General features: G+C 49.4%; 1 long non-coding RNA gene across 1 annotated transcript in view; it reads right to left on the bottom strand.

Moving 5' to 3' along the window:
* Positions 1-7,860, bottom strand: part of LOC143933319 (uncharacterized) — a 115,200-nt gene extending 107,340 nt beyond the window's left edge. Inside the window, exon 1 of the long non-coding RNA XR_013263087.1 lies at positions 7,495-7,860. This is a non-coding gene — a long non-coding RNA (uncharacterized LOC143933319). The remainder of the gene's footprint in view (positions 1-7,494) is intronic.
* Positions 7,861-22,347: the final 14,487 nt, after the last annotated feature.

Raw genomic sequence — 22,347 nt, forward strand, 5'->3', positions numbered from 1 at the left:
ACCACTACTCTCTGAATTCTGTCTTTTAGCCAATTTTCTATCCATTTACAAACTGATATTTCCAAACCTGTAGACTTTACCTTACACATGAGCCATGTGTGGGGAACTGTATCGAATGCTTTTGCAAAATCCAAGTATACCACGTCCACTGCCACCCCTCTGTCCAAAGTTTTACTTACCACCTCATAAAAAGAAATCAGATTTGTCTGACAACTTCGGTCTTTCATGAATCCATGTTGTCTGTTGCTTAAAGTGTTCTTGTTCAGCAAGAACTCGTCGATGTGGTCTTTTATTAAACGCTCCAGTATCTTCCCAGCTATAGAAGTTAAGCTAACAGGTCTATAGTTACTTGGTAAAGACTTTGATCCCTTTTTAAATATAGGCACCACGTTCGCCCTGCGCCAATCCAGTGGGACTATTCCCGTCATTAATGAGTCCCTAAAAATTAGATACAATGGCTCTGAAATTACAGAGCTCAATTCTTTTAGGATCCGTGGGTGGATGCCATCAGGGCCAGGTGCTTTATCCAACTTTATTCCGTCTAAGTATTTCTGGACCATATCACTTTTGAGCCATTGTGGATCATTTGGGGCTGTGTCACTATCACCCCCATTATGGACATGCGCTCCCCCATGCTCTTTTGTGTACACAGAGCTGAAGAAAGTGTTTAATAAATTAGCCTTCTCTTTGTTCCCAGTCACCAACTCTAGATTGTTTTGTAAAGGGCCTACATGCTCAGACTTGACCTTTTTACTATTAATATATTTGAAGAATTTTTTGGGGTTTGTCCTACTATCTTTTGCAATCTGTCGTTCGTTTTGAATTTTTGCATCCTTGATTTCCTTTTTACATATTCTGTTAATTTCTTTGTAACATTTAAATGACACTAGTGATCCTTCATTTTTATATTTTTTAAAAGCTCTTCTCTTACAGTTTATAGCTTTTTTAACTTTGGCCGTGAGCCACATAGGTTTTGTTTTTAGCCTTTTAAACTTATTGCTAATAGTAACAGCTAATGATTAAACTGACTGTCCCTGCAGCACACAGCGTACTGTCCCTCTCTCTACACTGACAAGAGACAGGCTGCTGCAACAATCAGTAGCACAGCAGTGCCTCAAACCTATATCTTGAACTACACCTAACACCTATACCAGTCGTGAAAAGAACTTTTGTGGACCAAATAGCTAGCGATTTGGGTCACTGCAATCTCTCCCTGCTCCACACAGCAACCTCTCCCTATAGTGACAGAAGAAAGAATGTAAAATGGCCGCCGGATCGGGTCTATTTATAAGTTAGGGGGAATGTCCAAGTGTCCATGTGCTGTAATGTCTCAATTGGCTGTCCTGTACCCCATGATGGATGTGTCATCATAGGTCAAAGTTCTTTTACACAGTAAACATGGAAGTCCGCCGGGCGAACAGCGGCAATAGTCTGCCGATCGGGCGGACGGCGAACAGCCGAAATTCGCCGATAAACGGCCGCCGGGCGAACCGTTCGGCCATCCCTAGTGGTGGACTCTCAATTCGGACTGGCAAATGCAGCAGGAAGAGAACTATGAGCTTGATGGGCCTGTCTTTATCTTCTTGGTGGCTGTGGGACACTAGTTGTGCTAGCTACTTCACCAGCTTGAACTGTACTTTTGGGACTCACCGCAACACCAAGTGTTACTGCAGTACTGAATGTATGACCAGGATGTACTAGGCTGCTGGTGCTTGCCAGTTCACCAGAAGGATGAGCGGCACTAGTACTGTCTCTCTGCTCCATACGAGAGCCCTGCGGTTCTTGCACCTCAACAGCAGAAGAATGGGGTTGTGTATGCATGACCATGCAGGGACCACTACTCCATCATTGCTATCTACTGGTTCATATTTTGAGCCTGAATCGGACAGATGGGTAACTTCCTCTTTGCTCTCATGCATGAGAGAGTGAGAACGATAATACCAAATTTAACACCTGTTCCCCATTCACACCTGAACCCTGGTAGCACTAATGAGTCACATAACACCGAGGAGGGAAAATGGCTAATCGGGCCCAATTTGGACATTTTCACTTAGGGGTGTAATCACTTTTGTTGCCAGCAGTTTAGACATTAATTGCTGCGTGTTGAGTTATTTTGAGGGGACAGCAAATTTACACTGTTATACAAGCTGTACACTCACTACTTTACATTGTAGAAAAGCATAATTTCTTCAATGTTGTCACATGAAAAGATATAATAAAATATTCACAAAAATGTGAGGGGTGTACCCACTTTTGTGAGATACTGTACATACACAATCGACAAAGCCAGTTACAACACAGCTGGACAGTAATATAGAATAACTGCTTAAGCCGGCCATACATGGTTAGAATTACAAATTATAATTTTTTTTTTTAAATTGTAACTAAGAATTTATTAGAATTTTCGCACCTTTATTAGGCTGCAGCAACAATTATCGTGCAGCCATCGAATACGAGTATGAGAATATTGGGCACGTGGGAAATTTTTGGAAAAACAAATTAATTTCTAATCAATGATGGGAGAATTGTGCAAGAAATATAAATGAAAAAGAAATGCGCATTAGCCATGACTTTAAATTCTCTCATAATGGAAGGGAGCGAAATATGAGGATTCATAACATATAAAAGTAGGTCATCCGCATAAAGGTATCATTTACAGTATATTGACGCTGACTGACTGTGATGCCCTGAATGTCAGTATTTTGACATAAAGGGCACCCCTAATGAGTACCATTATGGATCCAGAGGGGTTCTGAAAGAATACCATTAGCTTGAATCCTAGCTATACAAAGTGAAGATTTTGTATAAAAGATTTGGCCCATGGCCAGTGTGTTGGAGACTAAGTTTAGGGAAACCCCAATGAACCCGCTCAAACGCCTTTCCGGCATCCACTGAGATTAAATAGCCTTGTATATGACATTTCTGGGCATATTCCATTAAATAAATAGGTTTGAGGGCCGGTTCACACAGGGGGCGATGCGAGGCGACACCGACTTGCCTCGCCGCGACCTCAGCGGCGACTTGCAAATGACTTCTGTATAGAAGTCAATGCAAGTCGCCCAAAAGTAGTACAGGAACCTTTTTTCTGAGTCGGAGCGACTCGAGTCGCTCCTCTCAGAACGGTTCCATTGTACAGAACGGGGGCGACTTGTCAGGTCGCGGCACGGCAAGTCGTGTCGCCCCCTGTGTGAACCGGCCCTGAGGGTGTTATCGATTGCTTCTTGTCCATAAGTAAATTCCACTTGGTCGAAATGGATCAGGTTGGGTATTAGAAGTGCCATATGATTTGCTAAGATTTTAGAATATAGATGACTATCAACATTGGTGAGCAGTGGCGGCTGGTGCTCAATTTTTGGGGGGACGCAAAAAAATGTTGAGAAAAAAATCATTGATTGCAGCCACCGTGCCATCAAACACTGCCCCTGTGCCCATCAAACGCTGCCACTGTGCCCATCAAACGCTGCCACTGTGCCCATCAAACGCTGCCACTGTGCCCATCAAACGCTGCCACTGTGCCCATCAAATGCTGCCACTGTGCCCATCAAACGCTGCCACTGTGCCAAACGCAGCCACTGTGCACAGCAAATGCTGCCACAATTCCCAAACGCTGCCACTGTGCCCACCAAACACATAAATTGCAGCCAATGTGCCAAACGCTGCCACTGTGTCCAAACGCTGCCACTATGTCCATCAAACACAGCCACTGTGCCATCAAATACTGCCAGTGTGCCCATCAAATGCTTCCAGTGTGCCCCCTGACCTCTCGCTGTCTGCCCGGCACTTACCCTGTCTTGGTGGGGCAGCGGGGTCCTGCATGCGTCTCCTGCCATCCTCATCTCCTGTCCACTCCTCCTGATAGGCATCCAATATCGGCACCTGTCATTTCAGCCAATCAGGTGACAGGTAACAGACCCAAGCACCTGACTGGAGGAGATGTTTAGTGTTAGGAAAGCAAATAGTCATTTGTTTTTCTAACATAGCTGAGTGACCTGCGAGCACCAGCATGACCCTGTGCCCGAAAAGGGCCGGGCACCTGAATAGGGGGTAGCAGCAGCGGCCATAGATAGATTCATGCAAAGCATGAATCTATCTATTTTTAATAGAGGGGGTGGCAGGAGAGAGGGGGCGGTGCCCGTGCTCCCTTAATGCACGGGCCGCCACTGTTGGTGAGTGAGATAGGACTGTGGCTACCACATAAGGACGGAACTTTTCCTGGTTTAGGCAAGACAGAAATGTGTGCAGCCAGGGCAGGACTTAGGGTGGTCGGGCCCCTGGGCTTGAGTCACTTTCGGGCCCTACCTTCTATACATTATCGTATAACACACGTCGGCGTATAACATGCAGCCAAAGTTTAGGAGGGAAGTTTGAGGGGAAAAAAAACCTTTACATTTAAATGCCCATCAATGCAGCCTTGTCAGTGTCATTTGCAGCCTTGTTGTCATTGCAGTCTTTAAGTTTAAAAATGGCGCCGCAGAGATACAGAGTCCTGTGTATCTTTGCGGCTCTCGAGTCTGCTCACAGTCCCGAGCGGAGCCGGGAGTAGCCGAGTATACTTGGCTCGGCTCACAGTCACAGACATCCCAACTAGGGATGAGCTCCAGCGTATTTGCACACTCCACGTGCAGAGCCCGCCAGGAAGTCGGCGCAGCGCTGCGGGAATCACAGGCAGTGAGACATTGCCTCGATGTGTGCTGTGTTGCGCTGACTTCCTGGCGGGCTCTGCACATAGAGCGTGTGAACACGCTGGAGCTCATCCCTAATCCCAACCTGCAAAAACTAATTTCAGGGAGGTGCATGTCAATCATATGTCCCATATATACACCTCATATCACTCACATACAGCCTATGTAGGCTGTGTGTGTGAGTGATGTGAGTTGTATATGTGTAAGACACGGTACAAGAGAGGGTCAGAGACTGCAGACACGGTACAAGAGAGGGTCAGAGACTGCAGACACGGTACAAGAGAGGGTCAGAGACTGCAGACACGGTACAAGAGAGGGTCAGAGACTGCAGACACGGTACAAGAGAGGGTCAGAGACTGCAGACACGGTACAAGAGAGGGTCAGAGACTGCAGACACGGTACAAGAGAGGGTCAGAGACTGCAGACACGGTGCATGGGATGGTCAGAGACTGCAGACACGGTACAAGAGAGGGTCAGAGACTGCAGACACGGTGCACGGGATGGTCAGAGACTGCAGACACGGTGCATGGGATGGTCAGAGACTGCAGACACGGTGCATGGGATGGTCAGAGACTGCAGACACGGTGCATGGGATGGTCAGAGACTGCAGACACGGTGCATGGGATGGTCAGAGACTGCAGACACGGTGCATGGGATGGTCAGAGACTGCAGACACGGTGCATGGGATGGTCAGAGATTGCAGACACGGTCTGCAGACACGGTGCATGGGATGGTCAGAGACTGCAGACACGGTGCATGGGATGGTCAGAGACTGCAGACACGGTGCATGGGATGGTCAGAGACTGCAGACACGGTGCATGGGATGGTCAGAGACTGCAGACACGGTGCATGGGATGGTCAGAGACTGCAGACACGGTGCATGGGATGGTCAGAGACTGCAGACACGGTGCATGGGATGGTCAGAGACTGCAGACACGGTGCATGGGATGGTCAGAGACTGCAGACACGGTGCATGGGATGGTCAGAGACTGCAGACACGGTGCATGGGATGGTCAGAGACTGCAGACACGGTGCATGGGATGGTCAGAGACTGCAGACACGGTGCATGGGATGGTCAGAGACTGCAGACACGGTGCATGGGATGGTCAGAGACTGCAGACACGGTGCATGGGATGGTCAGAGACTGCAGACACGGTGCATGGGATGGTCAGAGACTGCAGACACGGTGCATGGGATGGTCAGAGACTGCAGACACGGTGCATGGGATGGTCAGAGACTGCAGACACGGTGCATGGGATGGTCAGAGACTGCAGACACGGTGCATGGGATGGTCAGAGACTGCAGACACGGTGCATGGGATGGTCAGAGCCTGCAGACACGGTGCATGGGATGGTCAGAGCCTGCAGACACGGTACAAGGGATGGTCAGAGCCTGCAGACACGGTACAAGGGATGGTCAGAGCCTGCAGACACGGTACAAGGGATGGTCAGAGCCTGCAGACACGGTACAAGGGATGGTCAGAGCCTGCAGACACGGTACAAGGGATGGTCAGAGCCTGCAGACACGGTACAAGGGATGGTCAGAGCCTGCAGACACGGTACAAGGGATGGTCAGAGCCTGCAGACACGGTACAAGGGATGGTCAGAGCCTGCAGACACGGTACAAGGGATGGTCAGAGCCTGCAGACACGGTACAAGGGATGGTCAGAGCCTGCAGACACGGTACAAGGGATGGTCAGAGCCTGCAGACACGGTACAAGGGATGGTCAGAGCCTGCAGACACGGTACAAGGGATGGTCAGAGCCTGCAGACACGGTACAAGGGATGGTCAGAGCCTGCAGACACGGTACAAGGGATGGTCAGAGCCTGCAGACACGGTACAAGGGATGGTCAGAGCCTGCAGACACGGTACAAGGGATGGTCAGAGCCTGCAGACACGGTACAAGGGATGGTCAGAGCCTGCAGACACGGTACAAGGGATGGTCAGAGCCTGCAGACACGGTACAAGGGATGGTCAGAGCCTGCAGACACGGTACATGGGATGGTCAGAGCCTGCAGACACGGTACATGGGATGGTCAGAGCCTGCAGACACGGTACATGGGATGGTCAGAGACTGCAGACACGGTGCATGGGATGGTCAGAGACTGCAGACACGGTACAAGGGATGGTCACAGACTGCAGACACGGTACATGGGATGGTCACAGACTGCAGACACGGTACATGGGATGGTCACAGACTGCAGATATGGTTGAACTCAGTGTATAATTATATATATATATATATATATATATATAGTATTGCAGGACTGTGACACTCTATTTAAACTGGTTCTGCAAGATCAAGTCAGTAATCCTTCTCTGAAAAGTGCAACCAAGTGACAAGGCAGCAGCACATTTAATTTCCAAAATAACATTTTTCTTACAAACGGTGATCTGGTCAGGATTAGTGGAGGACAGTAAACAGTTAATGGGTCTGTGAAACTTCCAGCCTGAATCAGCAGGAAATCCTTCACACAAACATTAAACTATGCAGCACATAGAGAGCTCTGGCTAAATAGCTGAGCTGAAATGGTTAACAATCAGCCATGTGTGACCTGTCACTGGACACAGAATGCTGGGGGGGCTGCAGAGACTTCCAGAGATCTGATTAGAATGTGCAGCTATAAAGAAAAAACAAAGATTACAGAGGGAGGGGGAGGATGATTATTAACTTTGCATCTAAAGACACATTTCTGGAAGACACTGTCCAGCCAGCATTACATGTGACTGTGCAGGGCTCCCCACCATCTTCTTCCCATTCAGCCAGAATGATGTGTGTGCTCAGTGCTGCAGGATCTTCCTATAGTCATACCTTCCTCTGCTATGTCCTCCTGGGGCTTCAGGTACTGTGCATCTCCCTCCCAGCTCCCCCATTCACCACCTGTGTAGTCCAATGTGGCGGGCTGGAGAGGGGGAGGGGAGTTACACTCTGTCTGCTGCAAAATACACTGACTTTCTCCTCCAGCCCTCGCTGTTTTCCTCAGCCCCGCCCACTGTTCACAGCACAGCCCCGCCCCCGCTTCTCTCGCTGTTCCAAATCTCCTAGGCTAGTAGCAGATGACAGTGTCCCTCTGAGTGACAGGTTCAGCTATGTATCTTGGCAGGGCTGTGGGGCCCCCTATTGGGCGGGGCCCCTGGGCTTGAGCCCAGTCAAGCCCAATAGTAAGTCCGGCCCTGTGTGCAGCTAAAGCCTGGGGTGGAAAAGGACAGGAAGGCGAAACAGCATTGAACGTCTGAACCAAAATCAGAAAAAGAGAATTTCAGAAAAACGTATAGAATCATGCTACTTCTTCTTCTTCCAAAAAAGGCTTTTCCAACTCTATTTGTACCTGTTATTGGATAGTTGGAAGAGCAATTTCTTTTATCATTTTTAATTTAGGCTAGGTGCCTGCCATAGTGTAATGCAAGCCTTTGAAGTTTTCCCATCTTTTACACATCATATGGTCACATAGGGGTTGATTTGATAAAACTAGAGAGTGCAAAATCTGCTGAAGCCCTGCATAGAAACCTATCAGCTTCCACACAGAACAGGCCCGGAGCAAAGGGAACCTGGGTGCAGGGCCCACGTGACGGGGTTGCTGTTAGTGGTTGCATGGGGTGTATTCTGGAAGGGGGGTTGGTTAAAAAGCTTTTGGAATGGGTTTGGTGCAATGAGAAAGCTAAAGAGGTGGGGTTTACATAGGTAACATGAACAGTGGGGGCGGGGATTAGTCAGTTGGGGGTGAGCAGGAGAAGAGACAACACCATAGAAACTTTTTGTTTCTGTGTTGCACTCAGAATGGGGAATTTTGATCAATTGCTGAGGCAGTTGTACTTAGCTGCCACAGCAAATGGCCCAGAGTGTCTTAACACACAGCTGGCTGCGCTTCTGTGGGGCTCGGGGCAGGTTGCGGCTTCCCCTTCCCCTGCTAGTCCATGTGCGAGGAGGTCTGTTCTTCCTGCAGGCTTCAGACAGAAGGAGTCCCCCAGGGTGAGCCGCCGCTCAGGGAGCCCAATTGCGGACCCTCTAGCTTCCAGGGCAAAGAGACTGGCTTCTTCTCCTGCCGCTGGGGCTGGGAGGAATCCCCAGCACAGGTGAGACCCAGCCCGGAGGGTGCACTCCACACCCCCCTCGTGCACAGCAGCAGAGGTCCCGGTGGAGATTGAGATGAAGGGAGAGTGGCATCTGCTGGCAGAGGGCTCAACGTGCGCTGCAGTCTACATTAAGCCATGCAGGCGGTCGGGCCCAGGATGATGAAGTCACCCCCGGGCGATCGGCCTTCTCCATCATGGCAGCATCCCCTGGTGGACAGGGGGACCATCGGTCCAAAGGAGAAGTCTCGGACATAGATTCAGAGGTGCCCGCGGTGGCCTCTTTTTTTTTTTTTTTTTTTTTACTTTATTTCTTTATTAAGATATTTATTTTGTTTATAAAATACATCAAAATTAAACATCCCCTCAGCCCCCCCCCCCCCCATCACCTTATCAGATAAAAATATAACAACAAGAAAAAAAAAAGGATGGTTTATATCTTGGGTGGCCTAAGAGGGGATTGGTATCATGAGTAGGGATGGCCTAACGGTTTGCCCGGCGGTTGGTTTGCGGCGAAATTTCGGCTGTTCGCGGTCCGCCCGATCAGCGAACTATTGCCGCTGTTCGCCCGTTGGACTTACGTGTTTACTGTGTAAAAAATCTTTGACCTATGATGACACATCCATCATGTGGTACAGGACAGCCAATTGAGACATTACAGCACATGGACACTTGGACATTCCCCCTAACTTATAAATAGACCCGATCCGGTGGCCATTTTACATTCTTTCTACTGTCACTATAGGGAGAGATTGCTGTGTGGAGCAGGGAGAGACTGCAGTGACCCAAAACGCTAGCTATTAGGTCCACAAAAGTTATTTTAAGGACTGGTATGGTATAGGTGTAGTTTAGGATATAGGTTTGAGGCACTTCTATTCAAGTCATTGTTGCAGCAGATTGTCTTTTGTCAGTGCTGAGAGAGGGACAGATAGGATGCTGTGTGTTGCAGAGAGGGACAGTCAGTTTAATCATTAGCTGTTACTATTAGGTCCACAAACGTCCTTTTCAGGACTGGTATGGTGTAGTAGTACAGGATATAGTTTTGAGTGCTATTTAAGTTATTGTTGCAGCAGCCTGTGTTTTGTCAGTTTAAATAGGGACAGACAGGAAGCTGTGTGTGGCAGTGAGGGACAGTCAATTTAATCAGTAGCTGTTACTATTAGGTCCACAAAGGTCCTTTTCAGGACTGGTATGGTAATAGGGTTGTACACGTATAATATTCTTTCTTCCAAATATAGAAAGAATATTATACTTGACTGCTGCCCTTCTGCTGCAGTAGTCCTTTATGAGTATAGGGACTGAGGTACAGTCTGCTAATCACAACCTACTAGTTGCACAAAGGTCCTTCTAAGGACTGGTAAGGTATAGCGTACTAGAGTATATAGGGTTGAGTGAGGTACAGGTCTGCTAATCCTTAAGGACTGGTATAGGTCCACAATATATAGGGTTGAGGTGCACTACTGCTGACTGCTGCCCTATTCTGCAGCAGTCCTTTATCAGTATAGGGACTGAGGTACAGTCTGCCAATCACAATTGAAGAGGCTGAGCGGTGTCATATTTTTCCTGGGGCTGTTTATTATGAGGGGCTCCCACCATCCCTGTGCTGTGCTGACTTCCTCCTGGGGCTGTACCTCTGCTGTGCATATTATGAGGGGCTCCCACCATCCCTGTGCTATGCTCATTATGAGGGGCTCCCACCATCCCTGTGCTATGCTCATTATGAGGGGCTCCCACCATCCCTGTGCTGTGCTGACTTCCTCCTGGGGCTGCTTATTATGAGGGGCTCCCACCATTCATGTGCTATGCTGACTTACTCCTGGGGCTGTACCTCTGCTTTGCATATTATGAGGGGCTTCCACCATCCCTGTGCTGTGCTGACTTCCTCCTGGGGCTGCTTATTATGAGGGGCTCCCACCATCCCTGTGCTATGCTGACTTACTCCTGGGGCTGTACCTCTGCTGTGCATATTATGAGGGGCTCCCACCATACCTGTGCTATGCTCATTATGAGGGGCTCCCACCATCCATGTGCTATGCTCATTATGAGGGGCTCCCACCATCCCTGTGCTGTGCTGACTTCCTCCTGGGGCTGTACCTCTGCTGTGCATATTATGAGGGGCTCCCACCATCCCTGTGCTATGCTCATTATGAGGGGCTCCCACCATCCCTGTGCTATGCTGACTTCCTCCTCTCTATTACGGTGCTGGTGTCAGATCACTCTATCACGGTGCAGGTGTCATTGCTGTATGTCACGCTGCTGATGTCAGTGCTCTCTATCACGGTGCTGGTGTCAGATGACTATCACGGTGCAGGTGTCAGTGCTCTATATCACGGTGCTGGTGATCATCTCCTGCACCCTCTTTGCCTAACCTGACCTTCCCTCTCCTCCATTGCCTTCATGCGCTCCACAGTCCTGAATTGTCACAATTTCACATATAAAAAAAGAATGCTTGTAGTTGTCGATCCCAGATTCACCTCATACATGTGTTATGTCATTGGCCATGTGGTGGGACTATGTGTGCACAGCTAGTAATTATTTTGTGGCTGCAAATATGACCTGTAGGTTTGTAAAGTTCGCCTCCAATTGAAGTCAATAGGGCCCGCCGCAAACGTTACGGTTTGCAAACTATCGGCCGCGTTCGCGGTTCGCGTTCGCGAAACGTCCCGTCGGAAGTTCGTCCATCACTAATCATGAGGGCCATCCTAGCTGATGTTCCACGTCATCTAGATTCCCACTCTATCACACTTCCCTCTCATCCCCATTCTCGCACACTTCCACCCTCTTCATTTTCCCTCTTACTTTAATTCCTATTGGGCCACTATTCATCGTTAAAAATTTTTTTAACACTATTATTATTCACATATCAATCCCTCTGGCTTCCCACCAAGGTTTCCACATCTTGTCATACTTCTTTAAAGTCCCTTGTTTTATATATAACGCTTTCTCTTTAAGAATTACCACATTCATGCTATTTATCCATTCTCTACTGGACGGAGGGGACACCAACAACCATCTTAGGGCAATCAGTTTCCTTGCCTGAAATAGGCATCTCAGAACCGCCGTCTGACTGCTTACCGGGTTTCCAACTCCTTCAACTAATCCCAGGAGACAATACTTCGCCTCCATCCTGGTGGAGGTTCCAAACACCCGATCAATGGTTCCTGTCACCTCCGTCCAGTAGCGGATCAACTTCGGGCATCTCTAAAACATGTGAATCGTGTCTCCCTCCATGTCCCCACACCGGGGGCAGCTTGCGTCTGGCCGTTGGCCAAATTGAAAAAGTTTACAAGGAGTATAATAAGTTCTATATAATAAGAACAGATGTGACATCCTCTGAGAGGGAGAGAGTGATACCAACGGAGCCAATTCAAGAATTCAATTCCATTGGATTTTGGAGATATCTTCCACATCTTTTTCCCACCTCCTCTTGTACATAGGGATCTCTATCCCCTCCCATTCTCCCCTTGTTTATATGTGGGTATATTTTCGAAATTAAAAACAAAAAAGAAGACACCTAGAGGAAAAGTGGAGAACGCTGCACACCCCTAAATACAAATTGTACAAAAAAAGAAAGGATTTCCCCGATGGGGCTTTTTGGCAGCGGAATAGCAAAGTCAAATACCTTTATCATGGTTGTATATAAAGAAATTGATTTATTCAAAAAAATGTCCAATGTCATAGTGTAGTTCAATACAGTGTGTACAGTATATCATCTGGTTCAGAGAATACATATTACATATTCCACAATCCAATAAAGCAAACATTTATAATTACACATTATTATAATATTATATAGTAGTTGAGCTCTGACGCGTTTCGACCAGCATATGGTCTCTTCAGGGGGACAGGTGGATCTGGAAGAATTTACATGAATTCAAAGTTAAAAAACATGTCGATGTAGATAACATTGGGTGAGCCAATGATGGTATATTTGCCACTCAAAAGCGGAATGGGTATTCCTATCACCCAAGATTCTAAGAGCTGCTTAGGGAATCCGAGAGCTCTCTGATGTTCGCCCCCGTCCACCCAGGAAAGGAGAAAGCCCAACCCGGAGGGACTTACAAGGAGCCATACTATTCACGCCCCTGGAGGGACGGAGGAACCTGCGCCTGCAACCAATACCCAATAGCAATCATTTAGTAATTATGTAAAGTTAAATAAATAAACTCATAGCAGTTTCACCAGAGTATCATTATATTATAAGTAATTCTAAGTATATATCATGTGTCAGGCGGCTCCCATGTATTAAACAGTGAGAGTGGGACAGGCTTGGTAGTGCAGCCGATGTGACATGCTGAGCAGGGAGACCTCAGGCAGACTGACCCATTGTCACAATGCTCTCACTCTCTGTTAAATTCTAACAGCCCAGTGAGTGAGTACAACCCCCCCCCCCCCTTCATAGAGATGGAAGAGTTTGCATTAGCTCTGCCCCCTCTCTCCCCTGCGTGTTCCATCCATGCTCCATGCAGCCCGTGTGCTGCGTCTGAAAGGAATGTGGGGGCGGGACCATTTAAACAGTGTGAGCAAGAACATCCAAATAAGTTATCAGCACTGTCCCTGTGTCCAGACTCTGCCCTCTCTCTCCCAAATCTCATCCACCCCCCCCCCCCCCTTTCCTCTGTTGTCCTCCAGAGTTTTTCCATCATGTTCCAATCATATTCCTTTACCAGGGTTTACACTAGTGTGTTTATAGACATTGCATGTGATTCGCACCGAATTGCTGTACAAATCACATGCAATGTCTGTGCGATGCAAATTCAGCCATACAAACTGTATGGCTGAAATAGCATTTGCACCAAAATGGTGAGGGATCCTTTTTTTGGTCTGCACTGGAATTGGATTGGATGGGTGTTTACACCTATGCAATCCGATTCTTGCACCATTTCACAGTTCTCACTGCAATTTGCAAACGGATCTGGGGAGGTCATTAATTTTACATTGACACCCGTAGCAGCTTGCAAAGGGCAGCGTGAACAGCCAACAAGCAACATGCAATGCAGGAATCTGCACTGGAATCTCGCTGATTCCTGCATCGCATATATGTGAACCAGGACTCAAGTGGGTTCACAGTGCTGCGCTGTGGTTCAGTTGCCTCAATTTTCACTACAGTGACAGTCCCCCAGACTTCTATTAGCTTACACATTTTTGCACCATTTTCTGAAAGCGCACCAAATGTCCTCTATACTGAATCTTTCAGAAAACACAGTAAAATTACCCAAGCTAATAGTCGTCTGTGGGACTGCAGCTAAAAATGAGGATTATATGCAGAAAAACTGCATATACCCCAGCACTGTGACAAACTCCAGGACACCAGTGTGAACCCAATGGCTTCAGGGTGCTGTGTAATGTAAAGGGGTCCTGAAGTGCAGGGGGTTGTGTAATGTAAAGGGGTCCAGAGGTGCACAGTGCTGTGTAATGTAAAGGGGTCCAGAGGTGCAGAGGGTTTTGTAATGTAAAAGTGTTCTGAGGTGCAGGGTGTTGTGTAATGTAAAGGGGTCTAGAGGTGCAGGGTGCTGTGTAATGTAAAGGGGCCCTGAGGTTCAGGGGGTTGTGTAATGTAAATGGGTCCAGAGGTGCAGGGTGCTGTGTAATGTAAAGGGGTCCAAAGGTGCAGAGGGTTTTGAAATGTAAAGGTGTACTGAGGTGCACAGTGCTGTGTAATGTAAAGGGGTCCAGAGGTGCAGGGGGCTGTGTAATGTAAAGGAGTCCACAGGTACAGGGTGCTGTGTAATGTAAAGGGGTCCAGGAGGTGCAGAGGGTTTTGTAATGTAAAGGTATCCTGAGGTGCAGGGTGTTGTGTAATGTAAAGGGGTCTAGAGGTGCAGGGTGCTGTGTAATGTAAAGGGGCCCTGAGGTTCAGGGGGTTGTGTAATGTAAATGGGTCCAGAGGTGCAGGGTGCTGTGTAATGTAAAGGGGTCCAAAGGTGCAGAGGGTTTTGAAATGTAAAGGTGTCCTGAGGTGCACAGTGCTGTGTAATGTAAAGGGGTCCAGAGGTGCAGGGGGCTGTGTAATGTAAAGGGATCTAGAGGTGCAGGGTGCTGTTTAATGTAAAGGGGCCCTGAAGTTCAGGGGGTTGTGTAATGTAAAGGGGTCCAGAGGTTCACCGGTTCTGTAATGTAAAGGGGTCCAGAGGTGTGTAATGTAAAGGGATCCAGAGCTGCGGGGGCTGTGCAATGTAAAGGGGTCCAGTTGTGGAGAGGGGGTACAAAGTAGTGACAAAGAGATATTGGGGGATGCAGAGGTATGCAGGGGACATAGTGCAGTGTTTTTACATTTTAAAGTGAGGGGGGGGGGTGCCAGATATATGAGTCGCCCCGGGTGCCGAATGCTCTAGGTACGCCCCTGGCCTGCATACAAGAGAAAGCCACCCCTGATCTAACAAATATACTCACTCCCCTAGAATAGGAGGTGTGTACTGTAGTCCCTCCATCTCAATTGGGGAATAGAGATTTTAGTAAGATGTGTCTCCTGCAAACAAAGGATAGCCACCTCGTATGTCTTTGCAATCAGGAGAACTGCTGTTTTTTTTCTGCATCTCCCATTCCCTGGATATTCCATGAGCACAAAATAATTTTTTTAATCTGGGTGCGCATAACCAAAGTTTTTTTTTGTGAATCTAACCAGTGCCTTTTCAAATTTATATGGTTTTCTCGTATCATTTTTTGTGACTCCATAGTGTCTCTTCTCATACCTGTGATTTAAATCGAACAAACTTTTGTGCCAGAACCACCACTCGTTCCATCCCATACATCCGTACCTCCTCTCATGCCTAAAATTGTGTTCACACAGTCTTTTGTACCAAGAAACCCACTTGTTCTGTTTCGTACACCCATGCACACCATTCACCTGCCCACTGGGCCTATTTTGGGGCATCCTAATGTGACCTTTGCATTCATCTATCAATTTAAGTGTTATCAACTTTAAACTTGTGTTCTCACACTCTTCCCTCCCTATCTCACCCCCTCTCAGAAAACCATACAGCCCACATTTAATAAAACAAACAAGACAACCAACACCCTCCTCTCTCCTTAAATTATTCAAAAGTGTAATGGTTTGTGTCCTAAACAAAATCATATTGCTAATAAAAGTCCAGGGAAATATAGTCAGATTGGTCTACAGTCTCCCACTATAGGTTACTATCCAGTTCTCCACTCCCTCCGGGGTATTGAAAAACACAGTCCCCCCCGGGGCATTTATAGGTAATCTTGCTGGGTATAGCAGTGCATAGTTCCATTTTAATCGTTGCAATTTGCATTTGACTTCTCCAAACTTAGCCCTTCTTTTTTGCAGAGCAGGTGAGAAATCTGGGTACATTGTGAAGAATATTACCCATTTCTCTGGCTTTATTTAGTATAGTTTCTTTATCTTTATAGTAAAGCAGTTTTACCAATAAGGGTCTTGGAGGGGCTCCTGATTGGGGAGGTCTAGAGGGGATTCTATGAACCCTTTGCAGCGCAAAAAGGGGTGAGATTATTCTCCAAATAAGTCTTTAAACCATTTTTCCAAAAATGTAGTGGGATCTGTAACCTCACTACGTTCTGGGAGTCCCACTATCCTCACGTTCTTCCTTCGCATCCTGTTCTCCATTTCGTCGATCTTTATCTGGTAGTTAGCCATCTGTTCCCTTATAGTCCTCATCTCCTGTTTAAGAGGGTTAATGTCGTCCTCTAATAGGCTGACCCTCCCCTCGAGGGCGGTAGTCCTTTCGCATACTTTTTGCATGTCATACCTAACGAGGGACATGTCTTCCTGAATAGTTTGAAGCTGGGTAGACATTTCATTTATGGAAGTTTTACAAGAGTCAATTGCGTTCAGTACTTCCCTCAATGATGGTTCTGCTTCCCCCAGAGCTGCCATTTTATTTGGTGATAATGACCGCTTTTGAGCATCCTCCATCCTCTCCCCCAAAGGGTTTCCTGCAGGGGGATTCACTGCCTTCACAGGAGTTACCTGTCCATGTCCCTGACTCTTTCTTGTGGTGGGAGCAGAGGCCCCGGTCTGTGGTTTGGACAACATGTTGTTTTTAGGGGAGCTCTGCTCAGAATGTTGACCTTGTGCATGCGCAAATTTCCCCGGTTTAGCTGCTGCTGCCTGGCTTACTTTTGTGGTGCGCTGCGATGGCATAATAACATATAGTCGGGTGGTTTAATTCCCAAAAAATATTTATCTCAATCCCCCTTTTTCCCCTCCTCTGCTGTCCCCTAAAGTCTGCCACCTAAATAGCGTAATACGCTGGACCAGTAGGAAAAAAAATAAAAAATAAAATTTCCAAGGTGGAGAGGGGAGAAAAGCGATCCACCACAGTTCAAGAGGATTACTCTTCACAGTCCAGTTTCCAAAATCTACGCCGGGAGATAGTGGGGGGAGGAGTAAAATGGAGTGTGCTATCTCTACACGGCTCTTTTCTCAGCATGCGATTTGTTAGATATACTGAGAATAGGGTGAAAATTATATACAATAAGTTTGCCAAGTCCAGGGTAATAGAGGGAGACAATGCTCACATGTTGGATTTACTAGGTTTGGTATATATATAACCTGTGGCGTATATATGGCAAGATTAGCAATAGGAAATACAGCTGAGAGGTTACCTCAAAAAGTCTCTCAAGCTTAAAGGGGTTGTAAAGTAAAATTTTTTATTTTTTTAAAATAACAAACATGTTATACTTACCTCCACTGTGCAGCTCGTTTTGCACAGAGTGGCCCCGAACCTGCTCTTCTGGGGTCCCTCGGCGGCTGTCTCTGCTTCCTCCCGCAGGTGCTTCTCACGTTAATGCGAGCTCCCTCGCATTGGTGAGAAGCACTGCGGGCGCGCTCCCGTGATACAGCCGGCGGCTATAGCCGCTCGCTGTATCACAAGGCCCCGCCCCCCGGCGCGCTGCGTCATTGGATGTGATTGACAGCAGCGCGAGCCAATGGCTGCGCTGCTTTCAATCCATCCACTCCAGCCAATCAGCGGCCAGGCTGAGCGGCGAAGAGGACGGCGGGGGCGAGCGCGGGATTTTCGAGGGGTCAGGTAAGTAAAACGGGGGGACTGGGGGCGCCGGCAGTGTGAGATGTTTTTTCACCTTAATGCATAGAATGCATTAAGGTGAAAAAACATTTACCTTTACAACCCCTTTAAGTGTTGGATATGAAACACCAGTAATGCAATGTGCTACCTGTACACTAAGATAACAGACTGGATCAGGTTTGGTGCTATATATTGTTCGCTTATCGTCCTTAAAGCTACCAACCGCGTCCGCTTGTCTTCCACTTTGGCTCAGATCCAATTTGCATGGCTGATAAGCAGGAGATAGTGGTAATGAAAGAAAAAACAAAAAACAAAAAACAAAAAAACAAAAAAACAAAAAACAAAACAGGCTTTTGCCTCTCATCCAGTGCTGCAGGGGTTAATCATCCAAGCCTTTGCTCTCTGCATACATTTAAACTGCAGTTAGATCTGTCCCATCATCCAGCTCCTTATCACACATTGTTTCTTGGGGTTATCACACTCAATAATAAAGGTTTGCTCCCTTAGGCTGCTTTCACACTGGGGCGGTATTCAGGCGTTACAGTGCTAAAAATAGCGCCTGTGTAGCGCCTGAAAAAAAACGGCCCCTTTAACTCCAGTGTGAAAGCCGGAGGGCTTTCACACTGGAGCGATGCGCTGGCAGGACGGTGAAAAAAGTCCTGCTAGCCGCTTCTTTGGAGCGGTGTATTCACCGCTCCTACCCATTGAAATCAATGGGACACCGCGGCAATACCGCCGGCAAAGCGCCGCTGCAGCGGCGCTTTGCGGGCGGGTTTAACCCTTTTTCGGCCGCTAGCGGGGGTTAAAACCACCCCGCTAGCGCCCGCAGACCGCCGCTAAAACGACGGTAAAGCGCCGCTAAAAATAGCGGCGCTTTACCGCCGACGCTGCTCCAGCCCCAGTGTGAAAGCAGCCTTAGTGTGTCAACAGCTCAGGGCTGTTAGCATATCAATGATAAACACAGTCCAGGCTGACAGCTTGCAGGAGAAAAAAAATGAAAAAAAGTCAGAGAAAGCAGAGAGTGGGGGAGAAAAAAAATATTTTTTTCACCTGCATCCAGCGCACACGGGATGATCCTCAGAGACACGATTTACTGCTCTTGGCTCTTTATCTGGCATATACGCTGCGGCTGCTGGAACTAGTCTCCTCGTTGTACTCTGACCTGTGAGGGAGAAAGGGATCTCTCATCATCAGCATAGCTTGTCCAGGCTAGTGGGATTGTGTTGGGCAGAGGAGAATTTAGGAGATATTTTTAGCACAGCCTGATGCCTCTCACACATCCTCTGCTGGCTTCCATATCCCCATCAGCCTCTCAGGTGTCTCAGGTGTGTGGGGCAGAGGGAGGGAGAGCCGTCCTCTCACATCCACCTCCGGTCACGCCCCATCGTCTCCGACTTCCTTTTTCGGGACCTCTTCAAGTCCTCATCCGTCCCTGTGTCTTTGCCTAACGATGTGAACATGCTGCCTGTGTCTTTCTCCAGTTAGTGGGTCTCCTGGGGTGCAATTAGGGGGTGGTCTGGTCCTGACACCTGTCATGGCGTCTGGGATTGGGGGGCCCTGGGTAGTGGGATTTCCTTCCCGGAAAAAGGGGATGCATTGCTGCAGCACCTGTTGGCTCCGGTGGTTGGCTTCAGGGACATGGTGGGTAGGGGTGCCATTGAGGGCCCCCTTGTACCCATGGTGTCACCGGTCCTGGCCTGGACGGCTGGGGGGATGGGTCCGCTCTGGCCATGTCACCACCTATCGTTCCAACGACCATCTGTCAAGGCTCCCAGGTTGGCTTCGGTGCTCCCCGGCAGTGCATAATCTTCCCAGGTAAGTACGGTCGGGGGGACGTCCCGGGGGTGTCGTCCCGGGGGTGTCGTCTTCAGATGGCATATGGATGGTGGATGCTGCACGATGTGAAGTGTATGTCTGTTATGAAGGCCCCTTGAGTTCTCATTTAAAAGAAGAGGTGAAGGAGAAGATTTGGAAAGAGGACTACGTGGATACTTTTTGTTGCTACCACTGGAGAAGTTTAACCTGGACAAGGTTAAGCCTGATGAGAGCAAAAAGGAGGAAGAAGAGAAACTGCGCTATAGACTTATTCCACGGATGTTCCACAACTGGCTTCAGGCATTTAATATACTAGCAAACATTATAGGGGAGAAATTTTGTTACTTGGATTCCATCAGTGAAGCCCAGAGGGTGTATGGGGGTGTGGCATGGCCAGGCCTGGATTAGCCATAGGGCAAACCGGGCCTTTGCCCGGTGGGCCGGGGCCACCAGGCCGCTTTTCCTTGTTTGGGGGGCCAAGGCAGGCTGCTCTTTAAGCCCGCGCCAGTCCCCTAACCTTTCCACGGCCGCCAGATCAGCTTAGGCTCAACCATCGGCACAAGGGAGACTGAGACATAAAGGGGGAGGAGCTAGAGGAGCCACGGCTGCCAGTATAGTTTAGCTGTTGGAGCCAGGGGGCGTGACCATGAAGGGGAGAGGAGCCTGATGCAGCCGGATCAGAGAGAAAGTAAGTGCGGCCACCTGTAACCTGAATAGGAGGATCGGTGGGGTGGCTGCATATAGAAGAATCATTCTCTCCACCTTCCTGATGGAGAGAATAATTCTTCTATATGCAGCCACTCCACTGCTCCTCCTATCCTGCTTATCTCTAACCCCCCCAGCAGTGCTCTCTAACCCCCCGCAGTGCTCTCTAACCCACCCAGTGCTCTCTGCTGCCCCCCTGTGGCCTCTGCCTCTCTCTCCCTGTGATATCCACCTCCCCCATGTTCTTCGCTGCGCCCTGTGCCCTTCACTTCCCCAGTGCTATCCAGCCCCCCATGCTCTCCTCCTCCCTCCTGGGCACTCCACCACCCCTCCATGCTCTACACTGCCCCCCTGAGCCCTCCGCCTCTCCCCCCTGTGCTTTCCACCTCCCCCATGCTCTACGCTCTCCCCCTGTGCTCTTCACCTCCCCCAGTGCTCTCCACCTCCCTTCTGTGCTCTCCACCTCCCCCCATGCTCTCCGCTGCCCCCCCTGTGCTCTCCGTCTCTCTCCCTGTGCTCTCCACCTCCCCCCCATGCTCTCCGCTGCCCCCGTGCTCTCCACCTCCCCATGCTCTCCGCTGCCCCCCTGTGCCCTCCTCTTCTCCCCCAGTGCTCTACAGCCCCCCTGTGCTCTCCACCTCCACCCAGTACTCTCCACCTCCCCCATGCTCTACACTGCCCCACTGTGCCCTCTGACTCTCCCCCTGTGCTCTCCACCTCCCTCCTGTGCTCTCCATCTCCTCCCATGTTCTACGCTGCCGCCCTAGGCACTTCACCTCCCCCCAATGCTCTCTAGTACCCCCAAGTGCTCTCTAGCCCCCCTGCTCTCCACCTCCCCCATGCTCTACGCTGCCCCCCGTGCCCTCCGCCTATCCCCCTGTGCTTTTCACATCCCCCTGTGATCTCCACCTCCCTCCATGCTCTATGCTGCCCGCCTGTGCCCTGCGCCTCACCCCCTGTGCTCTCCATCTCCCTCCTGTGCTCTCCACCTCCCTTACATGCTCTACGCTGCCCCCTGCTCCTCACCCCCTGTGCTCTCCATCTCCCTCCTGTGCTCTCCACCTCCCCCCATGCTCTACGCTGCCCCCTCTGCCCTCTGCCTCTCCCCCTGTGCTCTTCACCACCCCCCTCTTTTCTCCACCTCCCTCCTGTGCTCTACACTGCCCCCGTGCCCTCCGTCTCTCTCCCTGTGCTCTCCACTTCCCCCATCCTCTACGCTGTCCCCCAGTGCTCTCTAGCCCCCCCATGCTCTATGGTGCCCACCTGTGCCCTCTGCCTCCCCCCCACTGCTCTCTAGCCCCCTCAGTGCTCTCCAGCCCCCACGTGATCTCCACCTCCCCCATGCCCTACGCCTCTCCCCCAGTGCTCTACAGCCCCCCCATTGATCTCCACCTACCCCTGTTCTCTCCTCCTCTTCTCATGCTTTCTGCTGCCCCCCTGTGCCCTCTGCAGCCCTCCACCTTCCCCCAGTGCTCTACAGCCCCCCAATGATCTCCACCTCCCCCTGTGCTCTCCACCTCCCCCCGTGCTCTCCGCCCCACCCTGTGTTTTTGCTTCCCCCTGTGCTCTCCAACCCCCCACTCCCTGTGCTCTCCAGCCCCCCATGCTCTCTGGCCCCCTTGTACTCTCCTCTTCCTCCGTGTGTTTTCTGCCTCTCCCCTGTGCTCTCTGACCCCCCATGCTCTCCGCCTCCCCCCACGGTGCTCTCCAGCCTCCCTGTGCTCTCGCCCCACCCCATGTTCTCAAGGTTCTGCGCTCTCTATCACGGTGCTGGTGTGGTGTCGGTGATCTTGTCGGGTCCCTTGAGGAGCTCATCTCTTGTCAAAATGCTTCAGAAAAGGAAAGAAATTGGCTGACGCTGGAAAGAGGGACGACACCGGTGAGGGTGGAAAAAATGGCACCGTATCTAAGTAGGTATCCAAACAAGGTAGCTGCACGGGTGCTGTGGTTGAGCTTTAAGGAGGGCTTCCCGATTCCAAGTATGTTGGACCGGGTCCCCCCTGTCCTAGCTAACCTTAAGTCTGCTTATGAACATCCTGATATCGTTTCTAGTAAGCTGCTGA

This window comes from Lithobates pipiens, unplaced genomic scaffold (genome assembly GCF_037356315.1).
Source record: "Lithobates pipiens isolate NorthernLeopardFrog02 unplaced genomic scaffold, aLitPip1_a1.2 Scaffold_10, whole genome shotgun sequence".
NCBI classification, from domain to species: domain Eukaryota; kingdom Metazoa; phylum Chordata; class Amphibia; order Anura; family Ranidae; genus Lithobates; species Lithobates pipiens.